This window comes from Neophocaena asiaeorientalis, unplaced genomic scaffold, assembly GCF_003031525.2.
Source record: "Neophocaena asiaeorientalis asiaeorientalis breed wild unplaced genomic scaffold, Neophocaena_asiaeorientalis_V1.1 scaffold134, whole genome shotgun sequence".
Lineage (NCBI taxonomy): Eukaryota > Metazoa > Chordata > Mammalia > Artiodactyla > Phocoenidae > Neophocaena > Neophocaena asiaeorientalis.
In genome coordinates, this window is record NW_020185339.1 from 18,935,374 (window position 1) to 18,962,699 (window position 27,326).

The following is a 27,326-nucleotide window of genomic DNA, read 5'->3' on the forward strand; positions in this document are numbered from 1 at the left end:
CTCTCTCTCTCTCTCTTCTGTTTTTTGGTGCCGGTGGGGTGTGGCAGGGAATTTTTTTTTTTTTGACATTCCTTGAATCTTGTTTTCCTTCCATAGAACAGGTCTGGGACTTTCCAGGCCCCTGTTGAGGAATCTGTGTGTCCAAGTCCAGCCCAGACTGTCCCCATATCCCGTAGCCCACACCACCCAGGCCGCCATCTGGAGCGGTGCCCTGGCTGATGGAGTTCAGTCTTTGTTATGTAACAGTTTTTCCCTGAGTTGCATTTTCTCACCAAATCAGTGTGTTTTTGTGGAAATATGGGTGTTTCTCTGGACCCACAGTTCCTCTGTCATCTTCAAGGGCCCCCCCTGGTGTGGGTGAGGTCTCTCCGGGAGAGTCTGGATTTCGTTTCTGGAACGGTTGGCCCTCCCCCACCCGCTGTGCCATAGGGACAGACACAAAGCAGAGTTGAAGCGAGCAGGTTAAGAGGTTCCTTGTATCAGTCAGTTCACCACACCCCATCTGAGGACCACTCCTCCATCTGGATCCAGGTTCCGTGGACCAGCACCGTCCCCAAGCCCCCTCCAAGTAACATGTTGAGAAGAGTTCTGTCAAGCGCTGTCTCTGCCTCCCCATCATATCTGGGCAAGGCCCGCTCGGAGTGGCCGTTTGATAAAAGTGAATTTGAATCAGGCTGACTGGTCATTCTCAGGCTGGACCCTCTGTTCCTTCTCCACGGAATCATGTCCCAGCCCCCCAGGTACCGAGACCCCTGTTCCCACTGTCACTCCACCTCTGGGTGTTCCTCACAAGGGCAGCGGCAGCCAGCGTATCAGACCTCCCTGGTGCATCTCGGCCGGGAGGACTCGCAAAATAGATTTTTAGAAACCACTTTTAGGCAGACCGCTTCTGGGCATGGGGGACCTTATAGAGCAGCGTCCAATCACCGAGTCTTCTCCCTGCAGACCTCCTGTGGTAGCGTCACCATCTTGACTACTTTTTGTAATAAGACGTGCTTCCCACCCATGAAAGACAGAGGTCATTGGTGTGATTCCCCCCAGAAGGCTGGAGAGCCAGTTCCACTTCTCCTGTTTGTTCAGTCCCTTCCGCAGAGGGGAGGACAGGAACCTTTCCTCTGGGTAGTGGGTCGCCTGCGCTTACATTCTTGGAATGTAGCTATTTTCTTAGGAATGTCCTGGAGCCTTCCTGCTTCGGAATGTATTCATCCCACAGTGTGGAGACAACCGCTGGTCTGGCAGGTGAAGTATGGCAGGAATTCACCCACCGAGTGTTTGCCAAAATGTTGTTTGGGAAGAACTGGACTCACTGGTCCCTTGTCGGGAGTCATCGTCATCTGACGGCTTCCCTCCTCCTTCAGGAAATCTTAGCCACCCCCAGCGTCTCTGTGGGGAGAAGTCTGTGGTAAACCATTTGCTGCCCTAGCAGAACAAGATGCTCTGGGGAAACAGGCAGGCATCCTACAACAGCGTGGTCCGCTTTCTGTTGCTGCTCTGACTCTTAGAACCACGTACGAATTCGGAAATGAGAAAGTTGTACATGGAGGGCTCTGAGCTGCCTTCTTTGAGAGGCTGTCCTCACAAGCAGTCACCTCTCCCCCGTGTTTCCACTGCCTTTCACTTCTTTTATTTCCTGGGCTTCTATCTGGGCCCTACCTTGAGCTTCTCTGGTTTTACTCAAGGCACCAGAGTCAGAGTTTGCATGTGCATATCATAGAGATGTCATGACAGCCTGGACTCAATTCTCCAATTCATTTCCTGCCAAGGCATATCTCAGCAAAAACTCTGGAAGCCCCTGATTCAATTTATCCTAAAGTTTTGAGTATTTAGTCCTACTGGATTTAGTTAGAAAGGTGTCCAGGAATTCTCCTCATAAGCCCCCTTGGGTGGAAAGATCTTAGTAGCAAGCTGAAGCCATGTTGTCAGTTTGGGGGATTGGAGGGAAGCCACAAATGAGATGAATAAATCAAATGTGGAAAAAAAATGATTTGTTAATGCCCGCGGCAGGTCTGCCCAGCACCGATATTGCTCTGTGAATTGAGCTTACTCAGTTTTAGCCTCATTTTTCCCCCTTGGAGCATTCCTGGAAAGGTCAAAAGGCAACACACTCAAAATTCTGCAGAACATATTTATACGTGGTTCTGTGATCTTGCGTCTCTGACTTACAGTCAAGTCTGCTTGCCCTAGTAGCCTCAAAGGAAGTCTTATTTAATAAAAAGCTTTCGATTTCCTAGTCAAGTCTTTACGGTTATCTGGGGGGGAGGGGTGTGGCCACTTCCTTGAATGAAAGCCTCTCTCAGTTCTAAATCTCTTTGCTGGACTGGCACTTGCTCTTCAGAATATTTGGTGACACTCTTTTCCTTAAAGAGAGCAAACTTGCCCTCCATCCACACTGTGGCATTTTGTCAGGCAACAGGCAAACCTGTGTTCTCTCAAAACCTGAAATCGGAGCAGTACCAGACCCAGAAAACTGGAGGGTGTGTTCTCCTGTGGTTGAGCTTGCCTAACTGCTGTTCTTACAGAGGGAACAGAGAAGTGAAAGTCGGGCTAGGCCAAGTACTCAGCTGTCTAATATGACAGAGCCCCCAAAGTGGGAATTTGTTATTTTCCACAGTTTACAGTTTTGGGGAATTTGGGGTATTTAATTTTTTAATCCCTAGCAATTTACCTCCATTAGGCTGCATGAGGTCAGCTGTGCTCATTCTTTTTGTGCTCTTCTAAGTATTCATTTACTTCTTGGAAAGAATCACAGCTGTCAGTAGATACTGGTGGGCAAGGATGAGAGTCCCAGTATCCAGAGTTGGCCTCAGATCTTGGCCATTCGGGCAGGGTTTTCAGTTCACCAAGAGCACTAGCGTGGAAACACTTGGAAAAAAATCTCTCACATCTTTACGACTCTGGTCTAACCTCCTTCCTCATCTGCCAATCAACTTTATTTACAAGGCCACGGGTAGTCAGTGGTTTTCTTTCCACCACAGTCTGAGGATCCTACCTTTCCTTAAGCAGCTCCACTGTTTTCAGACTGAACATGTTAAACTTTAATGAGATTCTATTTTTGGTAAGTTCGTGCTATTGGGACACATGAAGAAAGCAGTGAGAGTCACTATCTATGCAGAAACCCACCAGGCTGACCCTAAAAGGTAGCAGATCTAAGAAAATACTAAAACAGTGTCTGGCCACCGGACAGAATTTTACATTAGGAACTTGGATTTTTGAAGATTTTCAGTTGCAGAGACGTGTCACAGCCTGTGCGCCATAAGCCCCCCAAGTGTACTTTGGTTCTGTGTTGGGTGATGTGACTTATGTGCATACACTGGGATTTTTCAAGGGACACTACATGAGCAGCCCCACCTGCCTCTTCTGTAAGTACCGTGGTGGCTCTTTGTGGTTTGAGTGTCAGTCCAGGGAGTGCTGCTCTTTATAATCCACATGATTTGTGTAAATAGCTTTAATTTTGCCTTTGAGTCTTAGATGTTTTGTTTATGTAGCGCCCAGGTAGACAGTGACCAAATGAGGCTTTAAATGTATTGTTTTCTACTGTGATGTACTTGAAGGAGAATCTCGTGTCCTCCACTCTTCCAGTCTTCCATAGTATTTTGTGTTTGGGGTGTCCTGAGGTTACTCTATTACTCCTGTTTTGCCTCCACTTTCTTTGTTTCTTTCGGAAACCCAGGGAGGTCCACAGTGGAGATCATTTGTAAGGAATGTATCATGGTCTGGATTTCCAAGAAAATACCCTACGTACAGTGAATGAGAGGAATCTGCCTGAAAATGGTTTCGGAACCATGTACCTTTATGCTTTGTGATTGTGAAACCTTGACTTTTGTAACCCAAAAATGAAAACCGTTTAGTAAAGGGGATCTATTTTGTGTGTTTTGAAACTTAGGTGCAATGTTCCCTGGAAAAAGCTAGAGAAATGTATATGCTCAATGCCATTTTAAAATAAAATATTATACATATGTATATAGGACACCTTTAGCAAAACCTTTTTGTGTCATTTCGTTTAATTCACTAAGAAGTGTCTTCATACCAGGTAGTGGAATGAGTTGAGAGGGTCATGGCCTCATGGGGAGTCATCAACTGTGAACAGATTCAAAATCAGACGGGAATGGATGCCAACACTATAAATCTTCACAGGAATCAGCAGTAAGAGCTGTACATTTCACCAGTGCCTTTAGAACTACCATGGATATTACTCCCAAGAACTACTCCCAACAGGTAATTCTTTTTTTTTATTTATTGAGGACAACTGACAGCATTATATTAGTTTCAGGTGTATAGCATAACGATGCAGTGTGTACATATTGTGAAACGATCATCACATTAAGTCTAGAGAACATCCATCACCATACAGCATTACTAACTTTTTTTCCTTGTGATGAGAACTTTTTTATTTTTTTTTGCGGTACGCGGGCCTCTCACTGTTGTGGCCTCTCTCGTTGCGGACCACAGGGTCCGGACGCGCAGGCTCAGCGGCCATGGCTCGCGGGCCCAGCCGCTCCGCAGCATGTGGGATCTTCCTGGACCGGGGCATGAACCCGTGTCCCCTGCATCGGCAGGCGGACTCTCAACCACTGCGCCACCGGGGAAGCCCAGAACTTTAAAGATTTACTCTCTCAGCAACTTTCAAGTACGTACTACAGTGTCATTAGCAAATACTATGCAATTATAGTATAGTCACCATGTTGTACATTACACCCCCAGGATTGATTGATTTTATAACTGGAATTCTGTACCCATTTCACCAACTTCCCAACCCTGTGCCTCTAGCAACCACCAATCTGTTCTCTGTATCCATGAATTCGGTTTTTTAAAAATCATTCAGGTTCCACATATAAGTGAGATCATACAAGATTTGTCTCTCATAAGACATAGCATAATGACTTGGCGTGATGCCCCGAAGGTCCACCCGTGTTGTCACAAATGGCAAGATTTCATTCTTTTTTATGGCTGAATAATATTCTATTATAGCTCCATCCCTATCCCTATCATCAATCTATCTACAAAAATACATACACACCACAGTTTCTTTATCCATTCATCCTTTGAGGGACATTTAGGTTGTTTCCATATCTGGGCTACTGTAAATAATGCTGCAGTGAACATGAGGGTACATATAACTTTTTAAATTAGTGTTTTCATTTTCCTTGGAGAAATACCCAGAAGTGGAATTCTGGGATCATATGGTAGTTCTATTTAATTTTTTGAGAAATCTCCATACTGTTTTCCATAGTTGCTGCACCAATTTACGTTCCCAACAACCTTTTTCCCCACATCCTGCTAACACTTATTATTTCTTGTCTTTTTGATAATAACCCTTCTGAGAGGTATGAGGTGACGTCTCATGGTTTTGATTGGCATTTCACTGATGATTAGTGATGCTGAGCCTTTTTTCATGTACCTGTTGGCCAGCTGTATGTCTTCGTTGGAAAAATGTCTATTCAGATCCTCTGCCCATTTTTTAATTGATTTTTTTTGAGTTGTATGAGTTCTTTATATATTTTGGATATTAACCATTTATCAGATAAACGTCTACGATTTGTAAATATTTTCTCCCATTTAGTAGGTTGCTTTTTCATTTTGTTGATGGTTTCCTTTGCTGTGCAGAAGCTTTTTAGTTTGATGTAATCCGTCTTGTTTATTTTTGCCTTGGGTGCCAAATCCAAAAAATGTTTGCCAAGACCAAGGTCAAAGAGCTTATTACCACCTACGTTTTCTTCTAGGAACCTTATGGCTTCAGGTCTTTACGCTCAAGTCTTTAATTGTTTATGGTGTAAGTAGTGGTCCAGTTTCATTCTTTTGCATGTGGCTGTCCAGTTTTCAATGCACCATTTATTGAAAAGAGTGTCCTTTCCCCAATGTATATTCTTGGCTCCCCTGTTACAAATTAATTGACCGTATATTGCATGAGTTTATTTCTGAGCTCTCTATTCTGTTCCACTGATCTGTGTGTCTATTTTCATGCCAATACCATACTGTTTTGATTACTATAGCTTTGTAATAAGAGTTTGAAATCAGGGAACATGATGTTTACAGCTTTTTTCTTCTTTCTCAATGTTTCTTTGGCTATGCAGGGTTTTTGTGGTTCCATATAAATTTTAGAATTGTTTGTTCTATTTCTGTGGAAAATGCCATTGGAGTTTTGATAGGGATTGCGTTGAATCTGTAGATTGCTTTAGGTAGTAAGGACATTTTAACAATATTAATTCTTCCAGTCCATCAACACAGTATATCTTTCCATTTATTTGTGTCTTCAATATCTTTCATCAGTGTCTTATAGTTTTCAGTGTACAGGTTTTTCACCTGCTTGGTTAAATTTATTCCTAGGAATTTTATTCTTTTTGATACAATTGTAAATGTGATTGTTCCTTTAATTTCTCTTTCTGATAATCTGTTATTAGTGTATAGAAATGGAACAAATTTCAATGTACTAATTTTGTATCTTGCAACTTTACTGAATTCATTTATTAGTTCTAACAGTTTTGTAGAAAGTCTTTAGGGTTTTGTTTTGGTTTTTTTAACATATACTATCATGTGATTTGCAAATACTGACAGTCTTACTTCTTTCTTTCCAATTTGGATGCCTTTTCTTTCTCTTGCTTAATCTCTCTGGTTATGACTTCCAACACTATGTTCAATAAAAGTGGCAAGGTGGGCTTCCCTGGTGGCGCAGTGGTTGAGAGTCCGCCTGCTGATGCAGGGGACACGGGTTCATGCCCCAGTCCAGGAAGATCCCACATGCCGTGGAGCGGCTGGGCCCGTGAGCCATGGCCGCTGAGCCTGCGCATCCGGAGCCTGTGCTCCGCAGTGGGAGAGACCAGAGCAGTGAGAGGCCCGCGTACTGCAAAAAAAAAATAATAATAAAATAAAATAAATAAATAAAAAGTGGCAAGAGTGAGCATCCTCATCTTGTTCCTAATCTTAGAGGAAAAGTTTTCAGCTTTTCACCACTGAGTATGATGTTAATTATGGGCTTGTTATATATGGTCTCTATTCAGGTAAATTCCCTCTGTATCCACTTTGTTGAGGGTTTTTTATCATAAATGGATGTTGGAATTTTGTCAAATGCTTTTTCTGCATCTATTGAGATGATCATATAATTTTTATCTTTCATTTTGTTACTGTGATGTATCACATTGTTTTGTGGATATTGAACCATCCTTGCAACCTTGGAATAAATTCCACTTGATCATGATATATGATCCTTTTAATAATGTATGGTTGAATTTGGTTTACTAATATTTGTTGAGGATTTCTGCATCTATGTTTATCAGGGATGTTGGCCTATAATTTTCTTTCCTGGTGATGTCCTAATCTGGTTTTGGTATCAGGGTAATACTGGCCTCATAAAATGAGTTTGGAAGTGTTCCCTCCTCTTTTTTGGGAAGAGTCTGAGAAGGATTAGTATTAATTCTTCTTTGAAAGTTGGTTAGAATTTACCAGTGAAGCCATCTGATCCTGGACTTTTGTTTTTCTTGGGAGGTCTTACTGATTTAGTCTCCTTACTAGGAATTGGTCTGTTCGGACGTCCTATTTCCTCATGATTCAGTCTTGGAAGGTTGTATGTTTCTAGGAATGTATCCATTTCTTCTACGTTGTTCAATTTGTTGGCATATCATTGTTCATAGTAGTCTCATGATCCTTTGTATTTCTGTGGCATCAGTTGTAATGTCTCCTCTTTAATTTCTTTCAGCCCTCTCTCTTTTTCTTTTGATGAGTCTCACTAAAGGTTTGTCGATTTTTATCTTTCAGAGAACCAGCTCTTGGTTTCATTGAAATTTTCTATTCTATTACTTCATTTCTATTCTTAGTCTGTTATTTTATTTATTTCTGCTCTGACCTTTGTTATTTCCTTCTTTCTACTAACTTTGGGCTTTTTTTGTTCTTTTCTAATTCCCTGAGGTATTAAGTTAGATTGTTTGAGATTTTCTTGTTTCATGAGGTATACATTTATCACTATGAACTTCCTTCTAAGAACTGCTTTTGCTGCATCCCACAGGTTTTCATGTGTTATACTTCCATTTTCACTCGTCTCAAGGGTTTTTTTATTTCTCTATGGACCCACTGATTTTTTTCAGTAGCTTGTTTAATTGCCACGTATTTGTGAATTTTCCAATTTTATTCTTGTAATTGATTTCTACTTTCATAGCACTGTGGTCAGAAAATATGCCTGATATGATTTCAGTCTTCTTAAATTTGTTAAGCTTTTTTGTGGCTTAACACATGGTCTATCCTGGAGAATGTCCCATGCACACTTGGAAAAAAATGTATGTTCTATTGCTATTGGATGGAATGTTTTGTATATGTCTGTTACGTCCACCTTGTCTAATGTGTCATTTAAGGCATATGTTTATTGATTTTCTGTCTTAGTGATCTCTCTATTGATGTGGGTTATTAAAGTCCCCTACTATTACTGTATTGCTGTCTGTTTCTCCCATTAGGTATGTTAGTATTTGCTTTGTACATTTAGGTGCTCCTATGTTGTGTGCATAAATATTTACAAATGTTATATCTTCTTGTTGAATTGACCCTTTTAGCCAAAGGAGTATTCTTTTTTTATATATATATAGTGATCTTGGGGTCTTCTTATTTATTTATTTATTTTTATTTTAGGCTGTATTGGGTCTTCGTTTCTGTGTGAGGGCTTTCTCTAGTTGTGGCAAGTGGGGGCCACTCTTCATTGCAGTGCGCGGGCCCCTCAGTATCGCGGCCTTTCTTGCTGCGGAGCACAGGCTCCAGATGCGCAGGCTCAGTAGTTGTGGTTCATGGGCTTAGTTGCTCCGCGGCATGTGGGATCCTCCCAGACCAGGGTTCAAATCGGTGTCCCCTGCATTAGCAGGCGGACTCTCAACCACTGCGCCACCAGGGAAGCCCCCAAAGAGGTATTCTTAAGTGAGAGGGCTAGTGACCAGTATCCTTGCTGAAGACAGTAAGACTCAAGACTCCCCTTTGTCATTTAAGCATTTTTAAAAATTACAAAGTGTTAGTAAAATGTACCATCTTATAGAGAAAAGTTACCTTACAGGTGGGACAAGACACCAAAAAATGCTAATTCTGCTTACTTCTAGAGTCCAGCAAGTTAAAGTAATGTAGAAAACGCCGACACAATGTTAAAAATAATCAAAGGATTGATTCACAAAATAAAGCTAAAAAGTAGACTATAGCTCATCTGAAGCTTAGGTCAGAAGAGCAGACTAGATTTAAAAAAAATACATTAAAAATGATTTCATTGCAAAGTCTACCCAGCTCTTTTCACCTTCACGTTTACCCTAATGCTTATGGTGTCTCCTCCTCCCTACTCAATAGCAAAAACTAATGAAAAGTCAATCTTTGGATTAGATATATTTGAGACATTTTTTTCTCTGTTGAAGGTGGAGGAGTCTTCTAGCATTCTCTCACGAGTAGTGCTTAGCATATCAGATTACCTCTTGAAAGTCGTAGTAGACTGTCACCAAAGCTGGCTGCCAACTATGCCTTCTATGTTGGTTTGCAAATGCTCCTTTTCTTATCAAGAGGTGGTATTTGTATCCCCATCCCTTGAATTGGTCTGGCCTGTGACCTGCGTTGATTAATAGAATGAAGAAATGACACTCCGAGAATTCCAAGCCTAGGTCTCTAGAGGTCTGATACCATAAGTGAGGCCCAGCCACTTCTCAGCTGTTTAAGCCATTCCAGCTGAGTTCACAGACATCACAGGACAGGGAGGAAAACCATCCACACTGAGCCCTGCCCGGATTCCTGATCCACAGAAACATGAGCAAATAAATGGTTTTGGTTTCAAGCCACTAACATTTGGGTAGTTTATGATACAGCAATAGATAACTGAAACAAAGTATAGACAACCTGGCTCTGGAGGATTTGGGGTAAAGTGATTAAAAATACCAACTAAAAGAAGAAAATGGCATTGAGAAAGTACATTTGTAACTTGGGAAGTAATCCTCCTTTTGGAACCTGGTAGAGTGAATGAATGGGGGAAACAAACTTATAGCAATAATGCAGAGACTCTAATGTGGCTGTGATGGTATCTTAGCAAGAGTTCTCCTCCACACCTATGTTTTGTTTCTTTGTGCAGCTTAAAATGAGCGTGAGTAAGCCAGGAAAATTATGACTATTGGGGCTGTGACTCTAGACCAGGGAAACAAAAGGTCTTTAAGCTCTCAATAATGATAAGCCCATCCCATGGTGTACCTTTATGACTGTTGGGAGAGTCAAGTGGTTCTTTGGCTCCCAAGACTGTTGCTTGAGAGTGTTAGCTTATATCTGAGTAGAAACATAATTTTAAAATTGTGAGGATGAGAATTTAAAAAAATTCTCATCCTCATCTAAAAATCCCCATCTGCAAAATACTTCAAACTTGTCGCCATCCCAGTTTTTTCATTTAATTAAGTGATGGGCCAAAGAGTGAACTAGGTATCCTAGCAATTAGTCTGCCTTTTTAATTGCTTTTTCTATCAGTAGAGCCCCGAAAAGACTGCTGCTCTCTTAGTATATCTCCCTACATTTTTTGGCCTCATGTCTTTCACTTTTGACGAGATTTTCCAGCCACCTAACCTCCTTTGCTTTATTGATTCCACTCAGGCTGCCTTCAGGAGATTCAGATAGTGACTGAGCATGAGATGGAGGCAGGGTGCACCTTGACTGCCTTGCAAGGACCAGGTCTGATCAGTTTGGTGGTCCAGGGGGGGCCATGGACAGATCTTTGGAAAGTGTGAATGCAGATCTGGAGGACAACACTCTTCTAAAAGGGGCATACAAATACGAGCTTTCTCTTTTACCCTCTTTTTAAATTTTAATTTACAAATCTAGTCACAAAAAAGTAAAAGTAGATAAGCTCATTCAGAAGGCACTGTTGTGAGGTGGGAGTGGGTTTGGGGAAATTGTTGACATAAGGATAGGAGAAAAGAAGTTGCAGCAGGAAAATATCTCAGAACAAGTCATTTCACACTCTTCAAGCACTACTAGTATATTAGTCACCAGTCACCTCTGATTAAAGAACTGTGGAACCTGAAAATAGTAGTCTTAGCAGTTCTGAGTTAGACATTACCTCCTTTTTGAGTTTGGTCAGTGAGAAAAAAAGTTGGGAGGACATGCTGGAGAACTGTGAAATTTCTACTCTCCTGTCCTAGGTGAAAAAAAAAAAATCAAATTTCTGATTCCTGGAAGCTCTAAACGTTAAGTCAGGGGACATTTGGCAAGTCTACCAATTGCACGATAGAATTGGAAAGAAAATTAACTGTGGTTGTTTTCATACTTATGAACAATAATAAGTGCTATCATTATTAGTATTGTATGTCTTAAAATACAATGCAAACAGACTCAGATATACATTACAACATCATATATAAATACCTGGGAATTGCCTCAAACATTAAGTGAGGAAGAGTTGAGGGCACACAGATAAAAACAGTTGGAGAAAGTTACGCAAACTTGGAAATAAAAGGATGATGCATGTTTTTTCAGTGTCTTTCCTGGAATATCATCTACCAGGTCCACCCAAGAATGATTCAATTCTTCGGTTAGGGTTCAGCAAACTTTTTCTATAAAGAGACAGACAGTAAATATTTAGGCTTCAGGGGTCATTTAGACTCTGTCACTAAAATCTGCTTTGTATCGGAGCTAGGATCTGTTCTAAAATGGTAAAAAGTCAAGCTTAATATCTTGATCAGAAGTATTAATTCATGAAAATACGGCCTGATCTTGCCTCTCTGTTGTGAAATGAATGAAAAAGTCAAATACATTAGTATATACTAGTGGCCTCTAATTAAGAAAAAACAGATGAGTAATCATTTACCTTGTATTATTGGGTTACAAACAAAATAATTTATAAATTTGCCTTTTTTTTTATTGCTAAGATAGTCTTATATTCAGCTTTTTGCCACAGTGGTGGTGGATGCATCAGGGTTGTGATACTGTATTTCCTCAGTACTAAGACACCATCAGTTATATTCTGCCACCAACTCAAAGCAGTTAAAACTTTTTTGTTTTGATTTTCAAGGAGGATGTTAACCCATCATTTACCACACTCCAGCAATGAGGCAAAGAAAAACATGCATGCATTATGGTCTTGTTATGTGTTATTATGTATTATATATTTATTAGGCCCTTTGCTGGGCACTTGAGATCTGGGTTCTTTTATCTTCTTCACACGTAAATATTGTCACATTTTATAAATGAGCAAATAATTTCATTCCATTGTGATCAGAGAGCCTACTTTGTATGATTTCAGTCCTTTTAAATTTACTGAGGTTTATTGCCTATCATATACTCTATCCTGGAGAATGTTCCCTTTGAACATGAGAAGAATGTGTATTCTGCTGTTGGATAGAGTGTTCTGTAGTTGTCTATTAGATCTAATCAGTTAAGTCTTCTATTTCATTGTTGATCTTCTGCCTAGTTGTTCTACCCATTATTGAAAGTGAGGTATTTAAAGTCTCCAACTATTATTGTTGAATTGTCTGTTTCTTTCTTCAGTTCATCATTTTTTTCTCTGTGTCTTTTGGGACTCTGTTGTTAGGTGCATATGTTTATATTTGTTAACCTCTTCTGATGGATTAACTCTTTTATCATTATAAAATGTCCTTCTTTGTCTCCAGTAACAATTTTTATCTTAAAGTCTATTTTATTTATGCTTTGAATAGTTTTATTAAAGTAAAAATATATCCGTATTTGATCCAGAAGATTCCTCAAAAAATTTCATTTCCATCTGCAAGGCATTTGACCAATAAACATGCCAGACATTCCTAGAAACGCACTGACAAAGTGCATATGATTTTAAAGACATTCTCTAATCAAATAAAACAAGATCCCTTAAGTACAGAGAAAAAAAGCCTATTTTGGTTGTTATTTGTATAGCCACTCTAGCTCTTAACTGGTTATTTTTTGCTTGGTGTATCTTTTTCCATTCTTTCATTATGAGCCATTTTGTATTTTTAAATCTAAGGTGTCTCTTAGAATACAGTTAGATCATATTTTTAAATTCATTCTGGCAGTTTCCACCGTTTGATAGAAATGTTTAGTCCATATACCTTTAATGTAACTATTGATAATGCAGGACTTATGTTTACCACTTTATTATTTGTCTTCTGTGTGTCTTATGTCTTTTCTGTTTCCCTATTCTTCCGTTACTGCCTTCTTTTAAATAATTTCTAGTACACCATTTTAATTCCCTTGTTTCTTTACTAAATTCTTAAAGTTATTTTCTTAGTGGTTTCCCTGGAGATTACAATTAGCATCTTAACTTAAAACAACCTAGTTTGTATAATGCCAAATTAATTTCAATAGTATACAAAAACTTTGCCCCAGTAAACACTTCCTTTCCTCTTCCTTTGTGCTATTATTTATCATGCAAATTACATCTCTATACAATATAAGCCTATCAAAATTTAATAATCATTGTTTGATGCATTGTCTCTTAAATTATATAGAATGAAAGAGTTATAAACAAAAGTACATTTATACAGTCTTTTATAATTCCCATATATAGTCTTTATTTCTTCCTATGGATTCCAGTTACTATCTAGTATCCTTTCATTTCAGCCCGCAGGATTATTTTTAGTATTTCTTGTAAAACATGTCTGCTTGGGACAAATTCAGTTGTTGATCTGGGAATGTCTTAATTTCTCCTTCATTTTCTGAAGGATAATTTTGCTAGATATCAAATTCTTATCTGACAGGTTTGTTGTCTTGTTTGGTTTTTTTTTTACCTTTCAGCACTTTAAATATATCATCCCACCACCTTCTAGCCTCCATGGTTTAATTTGGGACATTAATCTTATTGAAGATCCCTTGCATGTGATGACTTACTTTTTTCTTGATGCTTTCAAGAGACTGACTGTGATGTGTCTAGGTATGATCTCTTTGAGCTTATCTTACTTGGAGTTCACTGAGCCTCTTGGATATGTAGATTAATGTTTTTCATCAAATTTGGAGCACACCTTCAATGCTGTGGAAAGCAATTCACAACTCTACCTTGGCCTTCACTTCCTGCTTTTGCAGAGCTTTAAGGTCAGGCAGGTCTTTCCTGGGCATGCACACTGCCCTGCACATGTGCAAGGACTTTTAGGTCTTCAGTAATACGCTGTAGCTTTCCAAAGCTCTCTATGGACATCTTCACCAGTTTTTTCCTTTTTCAGGTTTTTTGGTCAGCTTCTTGTTAACCTCAATTGGTATGACTGCCTTAGATAGCTATGATGTTAAACAATTTTTGCTGATTCTTTTCAACTAACCAACACCTTGGGGATAGAGTTGTTCACACAGAGCTGGTCAAGTTAAGACAAGCCCTGAGACTACGGCCTTTCGAGAGAGTGAGATTCAAAGAGTGACAGTTCTCTGGGGCTGGGGCTTTTGGGGGAGCTACAAACCCTATCCACCCCTAATCTGCAAACCCAAATCTGCCAGTCTGCTGGATCTCAGAGATAGTATCGTTGCAAGGCTGTTGTTGTTCAAGGCTACCACGGATGTGGAGAGAGCATAAGGAAATTGGTCCAGTTAAAATGCTGCCTTATTCCTATCAAGATTCAGCTGTTCTTGAATAAACACTCCTTGGATTGTTGCGATCCTTTGCTTAGTTTCTAGAGTTCTGAAAAAGGTGATTTTTGGCAATTTTTGCCAGTATTCTCCTTGCTTATATGGAGTAGTGGATTTTTAGAGGTCATTATTCTACCATTCCAGAAACACTTCTCCAGATGAGGAAATAAAGGTTCAGGTAGGTTAAGTAGTTGCCCAAGGACCCAGAGCCAAGCAGCACCAAAGCCAGGATTTCAAATCCAAGGTTCTATTTTACACTCAACTGCCTCTCCCTACAACAAACAGTTTTCTGGAACATCTCGTAAGAGAATAAGCAGTGGTTATAAAACCTCCATCATGTACATACTTTTTAGACATTTTTAACAAAGCCCTGTCACATGAGTCTCCATTCCTGAACTTTGTACCAATTAAGCAGTATCATCTGACCCACCAATATCATCTTCTATAAAATGTATTTCTGCCACAGGCATTTTATTTCCCTCTCACTCTAGTTTGACTCTTACTCAGCTGAAGCTCTATGCCAGCATCTCCTTAGCACTTATTATGAAGGTTTACGTTGGCAAGACTTATTTTCAGGATGAAATTGAGTACCAGAGTCAAATATAAGGTCCTTACCCAAGCAGAATAAACAGTGTGCTACCTGGGGCTATTAGGCACAACACCTGAACTTTCTATAAATTTTTCAGTAACAAGTGAGCAGCAGGTAAGCGTCAGCTCTCCATGCTTGCCAATTAATAGCTGAAGAAGAGGAGATACCCAGGGTCTGGAAGAACTGAACAAAATTATGTTCAAATTCCTCTTGAACTAGAAGTGTGCTTCAAACATCCTACATTCTTGAGCACTGACCTGTAATAAAAGTAATGTAGAAGGTAAATCTTTTACCAGGGTGCCCAGCTGCACTATTTATTACAAAACCTGAAGTGTCGGGATGGAGAGTCATTTGCTGCAGTGGTATCAGTATTACAGCTCTTGACATCTCTCTTTATGGGCTCAGTTGACCTGAAATAAGAAAACCATTTCACATACTAACAGGGCATTTTTCGATGATCCACTTTGACCTTTGCCTCTGGGCTTAGCAATAAGAGTGATAAGATGACATTTTTAATAGAACAAAACCCAAAGAATTTAAGCTTAAGGGAACCTAAATCCAACAATGCAGTAGCCATGAACATTTAATTAGTTAATACCTATCTCTTTCTGCAGGGATTTTAGTCCCTGCCTGCACACTAAAATCACCTGGGAGCTTAAATAAAAGTCCTCAAACCAATTAAATCTGAATCCCCCCCAGGGAGGGACCCAGCCATTAGTATTTTTGAAATGTTCTCCAGTTGATTCTAATGTGAGAACCACTATGTAAAGATATTAAGGACACACACACCAGAACTTGCATTGGCAGATTTCACAAATAAACAAACAGTATAAGACATCTAGTTAAATCTAAATTTCAGATAAAGAATTTTTAAAAATATAAGTATGTCCCACGCACTATTTTGGACATACTTGTATAATTATTTGGTGTTCCTCTGAAATTCAAATCTAAATGGATGTCCTGTATTTTATCTGTAAAACCTACACAGGACAAAACTGAAAATTAAACAGTAGGGGCACAAATAAAGCTCCACCAACAGAGAAATTTCGCTGGTTAGTTTCTTATCAAAAAAGAAGATCACCTGGAACATAACAAAAAGAAAGTCGTGCCAGGCCAACGCCATCCTGAGGGAGAGTTTTTTCAAGTCCTGGAGGAGGAGGGAGAGCCACAGGAATGTTGCAGGCAGGCTTCCTTAGTGCCTCTGTTAGTTTGCTACGGCTGCCATAACAAAACACCACAGATTGGGTGGCTTAAACAAAAGAAATTATTTTCTCACAATTCTGGAAGCCAGAGGTCCACGGTCAAGGTGTTGGCAGGTTTGGTTTCTCCCGAGGCCTCTCTCCTTGGCTTGGCCTTTTTTGCTGTCCTCATGTAGTCTTTCGCCTGTGTGCATGCGTCCCTGGCGTCTCTTTGTCCACATTTCCTCCTATAAGGACACCAGTCATATCGGACTAGGCCCCACCCGCGTGACCTCATTTTACCTTAATTACCTCTTTAAAGGCTCTATCTCCAAATACAGTCACATTCTGAGGTAGTGTGGGCTTGGATTAACAAGTGATTTTTCGGGAGACACAATTCAGCCCATAACGGTGCCCCTCACGGGACTGCAGGCCTGCGGGAGGCTGTGGGGTGGCATGGTCTGATGTCCTCTTCCCAGTGCCACCCTAGCCCAGGAGAATGACTGTGCCCCTGAGCTACCAGGCAAATGGAAAGGGGAGTTTCTGAGGAAAGCGACAGGAGGGCAGAAGAGGATCCACTCTTTTCTGGGAAGAAAGGGGTTAAGAGTGATGCCCTCAGATGGGAAGAGGATTAGAGGAAGGGAAGGGGAACATGTTAAACCAAGAGGGATCGTATGCAGAAGAAAGGAATATGAACACACTACCCACTCTTCCGGAGCTTGAGGGCACTAGGAAAGGGAGTAGAAATCATAATTTCTAGAGCCAAGGGGAAAACCGTAGAAACTGACCCCTAGCAACACTGCTGCCTGTTTCCTCTGTCCCTTTTAGGGGGAAAAAATTGCCTCAAGTTTTATGACGCTTTGCACAGGACACAGAGAGGGGCTTGCCCTGTCGTCATTTTATTGAATTCTCAGGCTTGGTCAGCCTTTAAGAACACAGTTCATTGTCTCCAAGCAGCTGACCTGGGTTTTACTGCTCTCGGGCATGAATATGCATGGTAAGGAGCCCCAGATGTGCCGAGGCTGCTGGCAGGTTTTCAGGACTTGAAGGCGCACAAGCACACGCGCCGGTCTGCTCGGGTTTTAGGCGGTGCCAACGGAAAGAACAGCCAAGAAGTTTCCCTCCTGGGGGTTGTTACTGCGAGTCCATCCCCGCTGGATGCGTGGGCTACACCTGGCAGGGAGGGCTTGGGCGGGTGCAGAAGGACCTGGGGGAGGACGAAATATTGACCTAGGGTTTTGGATGGGGGTTAAAGCACAGCACTCTCCTATTTTCTCACGTTCCACGTTTGCAAAGAGCTCGGCGGGGAACCAGCTAACAGTGCAAGGGGGAAATCCAGACAAAACCACTGAACTTTTCCAGGGTGGTGAGCCGCTGAGGTTCTTGTGCCCCAGCTTCTGGCACCTTTGTCCCCGGGCCCACCGCGCGCTCTGGGCGGAAGGTCGCCAGCGAGGGCGGCCCAGGGGGCTCACCCGTCCCGAGACTGGCTGCCTGGCCCAAGGCCAGCTCCCGCCGCGGCCACTCTCTGCCATTCAGACGTGAGTGAAGGCTCCTTAATAAGAGTATAAATAAAAACCGGGCTGAGAAATGAGTTTTCCATGCCAGCAATCACCGGCCGAACCTCGGCTGTAAATAGTCTGGCGGAGCCGCGCAGATGGAGTCCCCGCACCTGGGGGATCGGGCCATCTCTGAGCAGCGCCAGGGCCACAGCTGGGCGCAGCCCAGACGCCAGTCCTCCGGGAGGCCGCGCGCTGGGCCCGGATTCTGCAACCACAGATAACGCGCCGCCCGGCGGGCCCCTCCCCTCCCCTCCCCCGCACTGGAATCATCCTAGCCTGCTGTGTCCTTGGGAGGGACGGACCGCCAGGGCCCCTAATTTATGGTCACTGGTGTAATAGCTCTAACGTGATTTATCTGACCGCAGAGGAGATGGCAAACGCCTGGAGATGAATGATTGGCCGGGCAGGCTTTGTGCATTTCTGATTGGCCTTATTAATTTCGAGCAGAGCTGGGCAGCAGCCTCTTGACTGAGACAAGGAAGTCAACTTGGCAGCAGCCTCTACACAGAGCCAGTTGGGGCCTGGCAAAGGTTTAGCTTTGGCACAAACTGAAGGAATAATGTATTGCTTAAAAACTCGGGGAGTTTGACAGAATGTGCTAGCATACTGATTAAAGCAGATTTAGTTTGAGAGAGGGTAAGGATCTTTTGATTTGACAGATTCCTTCCCCCCCCCCCACACACCCTTTGTGTCTGTATAGGCCTTGGGGGTAGAAGGGAGAGCAGGAAGAGGATTTTTTTGTTTATTTTTAATGTTTGAGTGAGGGGCAGGGGGATGCAACACTTACTGCTTAGAAGGGAAGGAATTTGGGGGAATCATGGGGCAAAAACGTATCCAAACATCTTTCTAAAAATGTTATATTTCACAATCATTTGTGTGGGAAAAAAGATGTCTTGCCTTTTGAGTTCTCTTCAGACATCACAACTAGTATTTATGGTATATATAAATTACTGGATAAGCACACCAGCATACCACACTTTCACAAGGTCATTACTCTGTGTCACTCTAGTAACGGTCATTTAAATGTCACCCTTGAGTGATGCAACTTAGCCCCTTGAATAAAAGGGACTAAATAAGAATATGGGGGGAGTTACAATATTTAGTGGAAACGATTTCCATATGAATGAATTACAAATCCAGAAGGGGTGAATATATGCAATTTAAATGCACACATATTCATTTACCGTATTTATTTGTGCGTGTAGGACTCAAATGTAGACACACAGCACTAGGCAACCCCCAGATACAATCCTGAACACCCTGTTCCTCAGGGGAACCAGAGCAAAGCCAGAGTGAGAGCAAGAGAACGTGACTGCTTGGGTGTCACACGTGCAGCGGCACAATCACTTCTTTCATTTATAGCTCTAACCAGAAAAACAGACCGCAAGCAGCCGAGTACCAATTTCTTTTGCGGCCTGAACCGATGAGTGGTTGCCTTAAATGTCATTGAGCTGGAAGGCTGTGCATTTCATTCCCTGCCAGCTTACGGGAAGCTCTGAAGCAGATCGAGAAGGCGCCCAGTAATTGTCCTGCCACCTATCAAGGTGGGCAAGTGCAATCCTGCCAGGTAGAATTGGCCCAGTGGGGGATGAGAGCTGCCTGTCATCACTGAGGAATCTCATCAAATGCTGCTTGAGTAGAAATGAAGGTGGCCCGTTTAGTCCTATGACAAGAGCCAAGTGGAGCAGAAGGTAAGGGTTACCTTCCAGAACAACAAAAATGGATTTGGAGGTTAGGAGCGGGGACTTGTTTGGGCCACAGGCCATAGAATGTGCACGCGACACACAGGTCCTGCGTCCAGCTCCCTAAATGTGTAACACATGAAATAAGTCCAGTTAGCAGAGGTATGAAGGAGTGCTGTGGAGAATCAGAGATTAAGAGTCTAGAAGGGGGGCTTCCCGGGTGGCGCAGTGGTTGAGAGTCCGCCTGCCGATGCAGGGGACACGGGTTCGTGCCCTGGTCCGGGAAAATCCCACATGCTGTGGAGCGGCTAGGCCGGTGAGCCATGGCCGCTGGTCCTGCGCGTCCGGAGCCTGTGCTCCGCAACGGGAGAGGCCACAGCAGTGAGAGGCCCATGTAGCGCAAAAAAAAAAAAATTAATATTTGTCTGTAAAAATTCAAAATGTCGGACTTCCCTGGTGGCGCAGTGGTTGAGAATCCGCCTGCAGATGCAGGGGACACGGGTTCGTGCCCCGGTCCGGGAAGATCCCACATGCCGCGGAGCGGCTGGGCCCATGAGCCATGGCCACTGAGCCTGCGCGTCCGGAGCCTGTGCTCCGCAACGGGAGAGGCCACAACAGTGAGAGGCCCGCGTACCGCAAAAAAAAAATTTAAAAAAAAGAGTCTAGAAGGGTCAGGGAAGGTTTTCCGTGTTGACCACTGCACTGGGTCATAAAGGATGAGTAGGAGTTGGTCCAGGATAGAGGGTGAAGGTCATGCCGGCCACGGGTGGATCATGGAGCATAAAGGAAAGGAGGCAAAGAACAATCCTGTTTAGTGCCTGATGAGGATCCTGTGAGTACAAGTTCAAGCTGCATCTCACCTCTTTGTGAAACTAAACGTTTATAAGATGCTAGAAATTTCAACTCCTAATAAAGATTAGCAGTCAGGTGTCTCCTAACTTTCTCAAGACCATAATGGAAAACCATGTATGTTTCTTTAAGCACATCTAGCCGTAATGACTGCAAGCAAACCAAAACCACAAAAGAGAACTAAACTCTGAACTCTGAGTATTAACTGTTTTTAGCTTAAAATACTCCTTCTCCACTAATTTGACATGTGACCCAGAGACAAATACTAAGTGCTGTCTCTCCAGCTTTCCAACTGAACTCCGGTCTCTAAGGACAGACAGGCTGGCAGCGAAGCAGCGGCGTTCCCTCCATCCACACAAAGGTCTGGCTCTGCCCCTCCGCCTTTCCCCACTGGGCTGCTCTCTGGACACTGCAGGAAACTCATCTGTCATCACAACAAAAATCAGCTCCGTTCCTTTGCCGTCTTTTGTTCGCTGGGAAGCTCCCTCCCAGGCCACTCCATAGACGCTTCTCTTTCTTCCTCAGCCTCCCAGCCTCCTCCTCCCTCTGACCTGCTCGTTGTCAAAGATCGGAGTTATGACTGCGGAACTGACTGCTGCCCTCAGATAAAGAAAAAAGGAAAGCACCTCCTTTGTCTTACTTCAGTCCACCTCACAGGCTGTGTCTTGTATCAGCTCTAGTTTTCTCTATAAAGATGTAGTGGTACTAATCTTGTCTCAGAGAATACACATTGCCTTAGTTGTGGGTCCTGGGCCATCACAAACAGCATTCCCAAGTCCTCTATTCTCAGATGCAGCCCATTTCCTATCTTACCTGAAAGTAGCTCCTTCCCTTTTTGGCAGTATTGTTTCAATACTTCCCTGTGATTTGGATTTGAGCTTTATCAGAGGCTTCCCTGTGATTTGGACTTGAGCTTTTTCAGAGGCTTCCTTGAAGGAATCACAGTGCCTGTGTATCAAGGTCAGGAGCCTGTATAGCCCAGGGGCTTGCCAATGGGTCTTGCACTTGTGAACAGCAGTCCTGGGTGACTGACAGGCCTTGGGGTTTTATTTATTCATTTTGCAAACTTTACAGAAGCCTTTTCACTTCTCTTAGGGAATGTGGAGAAGAATAAGCCTCTGGTCTCAGGCCGCAGACCTTACGTGTGTAACGCTCACATGAGAGAGTACAATGAGAGAGGTATGAAGAGAGCTGTGGAAAATCAGAGAACGCGTTTAAGCGTCTGCAAGGAAGCGAATCTCTCCCACATGAGTTGGTCATGGCACTGGGTCCGGAAGGATAAAGAGGAATCAAGGGGAGAAGGGGTGGAAGGTCACGCCAGCCACGGATGGAAAGACAAAGCTTAAGTGAGAGGAGGAACGTAGGACAGGTGGAGAGAAGAGGCAGGGAGGCATCTATGGGGTCGATTAGAAAAGAGAATAAACAAAGGGAAAGATGGACATGGACAGGAGTGAAAAGGGGAACCAGTAATTGTCTCCACTACTACTTAGCTGAACCCATGCCTTGAATAGCCAGGTGCAGTCCCAGGGCAGACACCATCATGACTATACTATATCCATTTCACCAAAAGATGTTGAAGCTTCAGCAAACGAGTGACTTAGAATGGTCACAATAAGTTACTAAGAGTATAAGGCAGATATAGAAAAAGGACAGAAAGACCCAGGCATTAAAAAGTTGCAAAGAAAATACACTGAAATGGTATTAGCTCTGGGTGATAGGATTATGAATTATTTTAATTTTCTTCTTTTTAGTTATCTGGATTTTCTGTCCTATGGTGAGCATGAATACTACTTCATAGGCTACTAATTGAGTAATCTTTAATAAAACATTTCCTGATGAAAGGGTTCCTAAAGTTTATTTAAGTTCACGATAATGGTATCTGATCCTTAAATAGAAAAGCAAAGGTAAAAATCTAGGACTATCTCATTCAGTGTGCAGGCTTTGTACAGATAATTTGGGTTACGTCTCATTCATACGTATGTAAATAGTGCAGCCACCACCATCCTCCCTCAACACACAAGGGCAGAGAAAAACCTACAGCCCTCTTAGTAACCCCCGCCCCTAAGGCAACACCTCGCATAAGCAGATGCACATTTAATAAATGTTTAACAAAGGATTCCTAGACCTTCTGACCTTAAAACCAGGACTCTTTCCACTACAAGAGTGATTCTCGTACTTCAGCATGCATCACAATTATCTGGAAGGCTTGTTAAGACACAGAATGCTGGGCCCCACCCCCAGAACTTCAAATTTTATAGGTCTGGGGTAGACCTGAGAATCTGCATTTCTAACAGGTTCCCAGGAGATGCTGATGCTGTTGATCTGGGACCAGACTTGGAGAGCCACTGCTCTTTCATACTGTCTGCAGGTGGAAGGATCCTAAGGGCTGTCCGCAGTCACACATACTTTCACAACCATGGCTTGAAAGAATGCTCCAAGAGATACCACGAAGAGTCACAGCTAAAATAGCTGGCAGAGAGGTGAAATGACCAAGAATGCTTCTAATTCAACAGCTTATTTATTACATTTTGTCCAGTACTAGTACTCATTGTTTGGTATCTTCAGAGATCATGGAGTTTGGTAATGGAGTCCAGAATAGCACACAGGAAATGGAAAATAATGATATGTACAGTGGGATGACAAAACGTGTGGTACTGAGAAGTTCTATGAGAGAGAAGGGAGGGACCAAGGTCAACTAGACTTGAAAGGCAAACTTTACTGAAAATCTAGTTTGAGACCTTGGAGGACGGTATTTAGGGTATTTATTGCTGTAAAGCAGATCACCCCGAAATTTAGTAGCTTAAAACTACTATCAAGGGACTTCCCTGGCAGTCCAGTGGTTAAGACTTCGCCTTCCAATGCAGGGGGTGCGGGTTCGATCCCTGGTTGGGGAGCTAAGATCCCACATGCCTCGGGGCCAAAAAACCGAAACATAAAACAGAAGCAATATTGTAACAAATTCACTAAAGACTTTAAAAATGGTCCAGATCAAAAAATCTTTTAAAAAAACCAACAGAAAATACTCTCATTATCTCATGGTTCTGTAGGCTGACTGTACTCAACTAGGTGGTCCTGCCTGGGATCTTTCGAGTAGTTATGGTCAGAGAGTAGCTGGGACTGGACTTGCCTCAAGGCTCAGCTGGGCTGGTTGTCTAACGTGGCTTCTTCACTCCCATGCTGATGGCTCAGCCTCCTCCACGTGGCTTGTCTGCCTGGACTTATTAACGGCAGTTCAGGGCTCCAAGAGATAGGAAACCGCCTGTCCTCTCTTAAAGAGTAGCCCAGCATTGGCAGGGTGTCACTTCTGCCACAGTCTATTGGTGAAATTAGTCACAGTCCAGCCCAGGTTCAAGGGGGCAGAGGACTATCTCTCAGTGGGGGAGTGGCATGTGCACAAAGAAACTGATGGCAGCCATCTCAGGAGACAAGCTACCACAGATGGGCAGGCAGAGCAGACAACTTAGAGCATGAAGGTGCAAGGACCAGATGGGGGCCAGGAGGAGATCTAAGAGCTTGTATACAAGAAAAATCAAAGGAGCTGAAAACTGAAATGAAGTGTCTGGGTCAGATCTGATAAACAACGGGGGAAATCACTGTAAGTTCTTAGGTAGCAAAGTGGCTTTCACTCACTCAACACACCCACGTGCATTGTTCGCCTGCTGGCATCAGGGTGGAGTGGTGTACATACAAACATACACAAGGCAGGCACGGGCCAGCCGCCACAGATCAGAGTTTAGTGGGAGATGCACGTGAGTGAACAGGCACAGTTCGGTGTGATGACTGCTAACAAAGGGGAAAGTGTAGGGTATTATGAGAACATCTAAATAAGGAAGCAGGAGGGGAGAAGAGGGGTAGCTCAATTTTTTTTGTTTTTTTTTTTTTTTTTTTTTTTTTTTTCTTTAAAGATCCCTCTAACAAAAGTTCCTGGGCAAGATTGGAGGAGGGAAGGACAGAAGCCAAGGAGACCAGTTAGAGCACTGTAGCTAGACAGGTGATTAGAATTAGACACTGTAAATCTCCATCTCTAGTGAATGAAGATGCAGCCCTGATAGGGAGTATGCCTAGAGCATGATGGGCGTTAAAGTTGTCACATCTTCCCTTTTAAAGATTTGGTCCTACCCGATATATAAAGTCATCTGATAAAACTTGCAAAATGACAACAGGTGGTTGGAAAGCACCCAAGGCATTATTGGGCATACCTGGGAGATCACATCAAAGGCAGCTGTGTGGAGTGTTCCTTCTCATGCCCCGGAAGCACCTCCCAGATTCCAAAGAAAGAGCTTATTGTACTCTCGGAGGCACAAGGAGTCACTGAGTAACCTTTCGGGGAGGAATTTTGATTTTTTTTGTTCTTGTCTACATTAGATAAGCTCATGTCTTTAGGACAACACCTGCAGTAAGTTGCTTATGTGCTGTTCCAAGGAAACAGGACTGCTGATCGTAATCCCAGAGAAATCGTTTTCCACCAGAAAGGGGGCTCCACTTGGTCCTCCGAGTGATGGCGCTGGGCCCAGCACCGCTTCCTACATCTATGTGTACCGCCAAATGCACAGTGGAGGATCAATGAATATTTGACTAGCTAGAGTGTATCAAATTTTTACAGATCACAGATGGCAATGGGGTGAAGTACACACAAGGTACTTAACTCTGCTTCCTAAACTCTATGTCAGGAGCTCTAAGTGTGCAGTTAACTATTTAGAGAAATGGAGGAGGTTCTACTGTACTACCGAGGGCACAGGAATAATAGTTACACTGAGCCCTGGTACAGAGTACACTGGAATAACTTTGCTATGGAAAATGGTGACAGCTAAGTCAACAAGATGGCGTGGCATCTCCTGTATGTCACTCTTCCCATTACTGTTTCGAGCCTGTTTTCAGGCATCTCTTTTCCTTTTGTTCTTTGCTTGCTTTCATTCAAGATTCTTCCCCAGAGACTATGTGGGTATGGAAGGGAAGGGAGGGAATTGGTAGGAATGTCCATTTTCCTCTTGCTAGCTTGGGCTTCTGCTAGCTCCCACAGAGTAGAAGAGGGGACCTGGAGAGAAGACCACTGGGGAAAAGAGAAGTGGAGGCAACACGAGGCCCGAGGCAATGTGGGGAAGAGCTCCCCTGGCCCAAGGCAGGGCAGAGGATAAATACTGAGATAGGAAGCGAAGAGACCACTCTAAGCAGCAGGCAGCCAGCAAGCCGGCCAGCCTGGCCCTTTGCTGACTTTCCTCTCCCTTGCTTTTGCTTTGTCATTTCCCTGGTTATGGCACCTTACTTGGAAAGAGAGGAGGAGGAAATTTGGGTTCATCAATTTTAGATATTTAGTTGTTCACAGTTAAATGCTATATTAGTTTTCTATTGCTGCTGTAATATTACCATAAACTTAATGACTTAAAGCAACAGATTTATTATCATATAATTCTGGAGGTCAGAAGTCTGAAATGGGTCTCACTGGGCTAAAATCGTGGTGTCGGCAGGACTTTCTGAAGGTTCTAGAAGAGACTACACTTCTTTGCCTTTTCCAGCTTCTAGAGGCAACCTGGGTCCCTATTACACTGTGATTGTATTGGGCTCACCAGGTAATCTGGGATAGTCTCCCTATTTTAAGGGCAGCTGATTAGCAACCTTAACTCCATCTGCAATCATAAACCTTTGCTGTGTAACCTAACATATTCATAGGTTCTGGGGATTTAGGATGTGGACATCACGGTGGGAGTGGGTGGGGTTGACCTCAAACACCGTATAACCTTACTGAAACTACACTGTTTCAAATTTTTCCTAGTACTCTTGAAAACCAAGAAGAACTCAAAGTCAGTTGTTTGTTTTTCCTCTTATGGGTTTGCTGGAAACAGAAGTAACAATCCTAACCATCTGTCATTTAAACAAGGGAAGATTTATTGTTTTTGACTAAAAAGACACGTGTCACAATAGCAATACTACACCCTTCCGCAAAGACAGAGCCCCTCTTGCAGGGGCTGCAACATCCCATCAGCATGTCACCTGGCTCCACTCTCTTACCCGTGCTGCACAGTTGCTCTTTGCCCTGAAAGGCAGTCAAGAGGATATGACACTGTAACAAAGGGGCAACATACAGATCCACCCGCCTGGGAGACCCAGCCATTTATTTGGATCAGTTTCATAGTTTCTATAGAATGGAAAGGCTATCATGCAGAATGACTCCTGGCCATTTATTTGTCGACTCAAGCAATGTGACACAACTGCTAGCAAGCTTAAGAGGGGTGCTCTAGTCCCAGACAGGCTAGACTTCAATCAACAAGAAAATACTTGGATTGGCTACTGTTTTTGACAATGTTGGTAGACAGCACAATTAAGCAGGGGAGATAAAGAGCTAACATTACCAAAGAATAATTTTTTAAGAAAATAATACATTCTGCATTTTATCTTTTTCTGAGCCATTTCCTGAATATTCCTTTAAACTGGCAATAGGACCATTTCCCTGATGACAAAAGGCCGTTCTTTAAGTGGTAAGGTACATATACAATTTCAGGAGCGTAGAATGGTAATGTGTGTGTGTGTGTGTGTGTGTGTGTGTGTGTGTGTGTGTGCGTGCGTGAGAGAGAAAGAGAGATTAAGACTGAAATTATATAAGTGTATTAAGCATGTGAAAGAGACTTTAGACTACTTCAAGTAGCTACCATTTATAAACACTCCTTGTGTCAGGACTTTGTTGGGCACTTTAGGTACATTATCTGTGATCCTCAGAACGACCTTTCATTGTAGGTATTACAAATAGGAAACTGAGCATCAATGAGATTAAGAAATTCACCTGACGCCACACAGCTGTTAAACAGCAGAGAGAGGAAATAACCCTCTGGCCACCTGATCTAAAGCCCTCGCTCCCTCTTGCACAGAATAACTCACTGCTGGATCATCCACGCCTCTAAGGTTAAGTGGTGGCAATGGAAAATGTATCGATAGAAGTTGCACTGCCAAGGCC

The 27,326-nt window shown here is 42.8% G+C and overlaps 1 long non-coding RNA gene across 2 annotated transcripts in view; it reads right to left on the reverse strand.

Moving 5' to 3' along the window:
* Positions 1-8,787: 8,787 nt before the first annotated feature.
* The window catches only part of LOC112394224 (uncharacterized), a 29,605-nt gene continuing 11,066 nt past the window's right edge, over positions 8,788-27,326 (reverse strand). Inside the window, exons 2-3 of one of the 2 annotated variants that reach the window (XR_003002107.1) lie at positions 16,389-16,538; positions 8,788-15,522 (exon numbers count right to left, since the gene is read on the reverse strand). This is a non-coding gene — a long non-coding RNA (uncharacterized LOC112394224). Of the gene's footprint in view, positions 16,539-27,326 lie in introns of both variants that reach the window. The other variant, XR_003002106.1, reaches the window with a different exon arrangement.